Source organism: Durio zibethinus, unplaced genomic scaffold (assembly GCF_047325235.1).
Source record: "Durio zibethinus cultivar Kanyao isolate XHJ-2024 unplaced genomic scaffold, ASM4732523v1 HiC_scaffold_3, whole genome shotgun sequence".
NCBI classification, from domain to species: Eukaryota; Viridiplantae; Streptophyta; class Magnoliopsida; order Malvales; family Malvaceae; genus Durio; species Durio zibethinus.
The window spans coordinates 7,427,134-7,432,133 of record NW_028323044.1 but is presented as its reverse complement, the minus strand read 5'-3'; positions in this window follow the sequence as shown (position 1 = coordinate 7,432,133).

The window sequence follows — 5,000 nt, the reverse complement described above, 5'->3', positions numbered from 1 at the left end:
CCCAGCGTGTGCCGATGGTGGTCGAGGCAAGCGCCCTCACCAAGGCCGAGCGTGTGCCGATGGTGGTCGAGGCAACCGCCCGCACCAGGGCCCAGCGTGTGCCGATGGTGGTCGAGGCAAGCGCCCGCACCAAGGCCGAGCGTGTGCCGATGGTGGTCGAGGCAAGCGCCCGCACCAGGGCCCAGCGTGTGCCGATGGTGGTCGAGGCAAGCGCCCTCACCAAGGCCGAGCGTGTGCCGATGGTGGTCGAGGCAACCGGCCGCACCAAGGGCCGGCGTGTGCCGATGGTGTTCGAGGCAACCGCCCGCACCAGGGCCCAGCGTGTGCCGATGGTGGTCGAGCCAGGAGCCCGCACCAAGGGCCGGCTTGTGCCGATGCTGTTCGGGGCAACCGCCCGCACCAGGGCCCAGCGTGTGCCGATGGTGCTGGGGGCAAGCGCCCGCCCCAGGGCCCAGCGTGTGCCGATGGTTATCGGGGCAACCGGCCGCACCAGGGCCCAGGGTCTACCGATGGTGCTCGAGGCAACCGCCCGCACCAAGGCTCAGCATGTGCCGATTGTGATCGAGGCAACAACCCACACCAGGGCCCAGCTTGTGCCGATGGCGGTCGAGGCAAGTGCCCGTACCGAAGGGCAGCCTATGCCGATGATGGTCGATGCTTGTGCCATCACCATGCGTCATCATGTGCCATTGATGGTCGAGGCCTTGGCCGAAGTTCGATTTTGAGCCACGGTGCCCATGCTTGGCTCCAGCATGTGCTGGTGCCGCATTTTTTTCACTCGGGACAGCATCGCCGGAGCATCGCCGGAGCATCGCCGGAGTACCGCCGGAGTACCGCCGGAGAACCTGACCGGCGGCATTGGGGTTCCGGCGATTGGGAGGGGGGCCGGGGGGGTGTGCGCACATGATGTGCGATTGGTGCTGGTACTTGGCCTTGTGTTGGCCCCCTATCCCTCATCAAACCTCTGAGAATTCACACCCCCTTAAAGAGCATTTGAGATTTTACAGGTTTGCTACCAGTAGCCGTTAAAGTGTCTGAAATGGGGACACTTTTTTCAAACGGTCACAAAATCTTCTCTACTTCGAGTTTTTAGCTGAATTTTTTTGTGCATGCCAACAAAAATAGAAGGATCATGCCTACAAAATTTGGGGCCAAAAATCCTTATAAAAAAATTTTAAAAAATCCCGAACCGCAAAAAGTTTCGAAAATCGTGAAAAATAGAAAACGAGTCATCTTCCAACGAAACTTCACGTGAAGGCTTAGGGGACCATTGTATGAATTTACAAGCCATAAAAATGGCATTGGCACGGCAGAAATTTGAAGATGTGCCTAAACCCACCAGGGCCCAGCGTGTGCCGATGGTGCTCGAGGCAACCGCCCGCACCAGGGCCCAGCGTGTGCCGATGGTGCTCGAGGCAAGCGCCCGCACCAGGGCCCAGCGTGTGCCGATGGTGGTCGAGGCAACCGCCCGCACCAGGGCCGATAGTGTGCCGATGGTGCTCGAGGCAACCTGTCGCACCAGGGCCCAGCGTGTGCCGATGGTGATCGAGGCAACCTGCCGCACCAGGGCCCAGCGTGTGCCGATGGTGGTCGAGGCAAGCGCCCGCACCAGCGCCCAGCGTGTGCCGATGGTGCTCGAGGCAACCGACCGCACCAGGGCCCAGCGTGTGCCGATGGTGCTCGAGGCAACCTGCCGCACCAGGGCCCAGCGTGTGCCGATGGTGCTCGAGGCAAGCGCCCGCACCAGGGCCCAGCGTGTGCCGATGGTGGTCGAGGCAAGCGCCCGCACCAGGGCCCAGCGTGTGCCGATGGTGGTCGAGGCAACCGCCCGCACCAGGGCCCAGCGTGTGCCGATGGTGCTCGAGGCAACCTGCCGCACCAGGGCCCAGCGTGTGCCGATGGTGCTCGAGGCAACCGACCGCACCAGGGCCGAGCGTGTGCCGATGGTGCTCGAGGCAAGCGCCCGCACCAGGGCCCAGCGTGTGCCGATGGTGCTCGAGGCAACCGACCGCACCAGGGCCGAGCGTGTGCCGATGGTGGTCGAGGCAAGCGCCCGCACCAGGGCCCAGCGTGTGCCGATGGTGGTCGAGGCAACCGACCGCACCAGGGCCCAGCGTGTGCCGATGGTGCTCGAGGCAAGCGCCCGCACCAGGGCCCAGCGTGTGCCGATGGTGCTCGAGGCAACCTGCCGCACCAGGGCCCAGCGTGTGCCGATGGTGCTCGAGGCAACCTGCCGCACCAGGGCCCAGCGTGTGCCGATGGTGGTCGAGGCAACCGCCCGCACCAGGGCCCAGCGTGTGCCGATGGTGGTCGAGGCAACCTGCCGCACCAGGGCCCAGCGTGTGCCGATGGTGCTCGAGGCAACCGACCGCACCAGGGCCCAGCGTGTGCCGATGGTGGTCGAGGCAAGCGCCCGCACCAGGGCCCAGCGTGTGCCGATGGTGGTCGAGGCTGCCGATGGTGGTCGAGGCAACCTGCCGCACCAGGGCCCAACGTGTGCCGATGGTGCTCGAGGCAACCGACCGCACCAGGGCCGAGCGTGTGCCGATGGTGCTCGAGGCAAGCTGCCGCACCAGGGCCCAGCGTGTGCCGATGGTGGTCGAGGCAAGCGCCCGCACCAGGGCCCAGCGTGTGCCGATGGTGATCGAGGCAACCGACCGCACCAGGGCCCAACGTGTGCCGATGGTGCTCGAGGCAACCTGCCGCACCAGGGCCCAGCGTGTGCCGATGGTGCTCGAGGCAACCTGCCGCACCAGGGCCCAGCGTGTGCCGATGGTGGTCGAGGCAAGCGCCCGCACCAGGGCCCAGCGTGTGCCGATGGTGGTCGAGGCAACCGACCGCACCAGGGCCCAGCGTGTGCCGATGGTGCTCGAGGCAACCTGCCGCACCAGGGCCCAGCGTGTGCCGATGGTGGTCGAGGCAAGCGCCCGCACCAGGGCCCAGCGTGTGCCGATGGTTGTCGAGGCAAGCGCCCGCACCAGGGCCCAGCGTGTGCCGATGGTGGTCGAGGCAACCGCCCGCACCAGGGCCCAGCGTGTGCCGATGGTGGTCGAGGCAACCTGCCGCACCAAGGCCCAGCGTGTGCCGATGGTGCTCGAGGCAACCGACCGCACCAGGGCGGAGCGTGTGCCGATGGTGGTCGAGGCAAGCGCCCGCACCAGGGCCCAGCGTGTGCCGATGGTGGTCGAGGCTGCCGATGGTGGTCGAGGCAACCTGGCGCACCAGGGCCCAGCGTGTGCCGATGGTGCTCGAGGCAACCGACCGCACCAGGGCCGAGCGTGTGCCGATGGTGCTCGAGGCAAGCTGCCGCACCAGGGCCCAGCGTGTGCCGATGGTGGTCGAGGCAACCGCCCGCACCAGGGCCCAGCGTGTGCCGATGGTGATCGAGGCAACCGACCGCACCAGGGCCCAGCGTGTGCCGATGGTGCTCGAGGCAACCTGCCGCACCAGGGCCCAGCGTGTGCCGATGGTGGTCGAGGCAAGCGCCCGCACCAGGGCCCAGCGTGTGCCGATGGTGCTCGAGGCAACCGACCGCACCAGGGCCCAGCGTGTGCCGATGGTGCTCGAGGCAACCTGCCGCACCAGGGCCCAGCGTGTGCCGATGGTGGTCGAGGCAAGCGCCCGCACCAGGGCCCAGCGTGTGCCGATGGTGGTCGAGGCAAGCGCCCGCACCAGGGCCCAGCGTGTGCCGATGGTGCTCGAGGCAACCGACCGCACCAGGGCCGAGCGTGTGCCGATGGTGGTCGAGGCAAGCGCCCGCACCAGGGCCCAGCGTGTGCCGATGGTGGTCGAGGTAACCTGCCGCACCAGGGCCCAGCGTGTGCCGATGGTGCTCGAGGCAACCGACCGCACCAGGGCCGAGCGTGTGCCGATGGTGGTCGAGGCAAGCGCCCGCACCAGGGCCCAGCTTTTGCCGATGGTGATCGAGGCAACCGGCCGCTCCAGGGCCCAGCGTGTGCCGATGGTTATCGGGGCAACCGGCCGCACCAGGGCCCAGGGTCTGCGGATGGTGCTCGAGGCAACCGCCCGCACCAAGGCTCAGCATGTGCCGCTGGTGATCGAGGCAACAACCCACACCAGGGCCCAGCTTGTGCCGATGGCGGTCGAGGCAAGTGCCCGTACCGAAGGGCAGCCTATGCCGATGATGGTCGATGCATGTGCCATCACCATGCGTCATCATGTGCCATTGATGGTCGAGGCCTTGGCCGAAGTTCGATTTTGAGCCACGGTGCCCATGCTTGGCTCCAGCATGTGCTGGTGCCGCATTTTTTTCACTCGGGACAGCATCGCCGGAGCATCGCCGGAGCATCGCCGGAGTACCGCCGGAGAACCTGACCGGCGGCATTGGGGTTCCGGCGATTGGGAGGGGGGCCGGGGGGGTGTGCGCACATGACGTGCGATGGGTGCTGGTGCTTGGCCCTTGTGTTGGCCCCCTATCCCTCATCAAACCTCTGAGAACTCACACCCCCTTAAAGAGCGTTTGAGATTTTACAGGTTTGCTGCCAGTAGCCGTTGAAGTGTCTGAAATGGGGACACTTTTTTCAAACGGTCACGAAATCTTCTCCGGTTCGAGTTTTTAGCTGAATTTTTTTGTGCATGCCAAAAAAAATAGAAGGATCACGTCCACAAAATTTGGGGGGAAAACTCCTTCTAAAAAAATTCTAAAAAATCCCGAACCGCAAAAAGTTTCGAAAATCGTGAAAAATAGAAAACGAGTCATCTTGCAACGAAACTTCACGTGAAGGCTTAGGGGACCATTGTATGAATTTACAAGCCATAAAAATGGCATTGGCACGGCAGAAATTTGAAGATGTGCCTAAACCCACTTACCACCCGATCGATCCCCGGCCTGCGCATCCTGCCTCTCCGGCCGGCTGAGCGCCCGCACGCTCGTTCCGTGGGTTGACTTAGGCATACGGAGTTCATTCCATGCCTAAGCCCCAGTCGGACCGAGGGTCGCGGCAGCTGGACCGGCAGCGGGATCGGCAGCAGCACGCGGG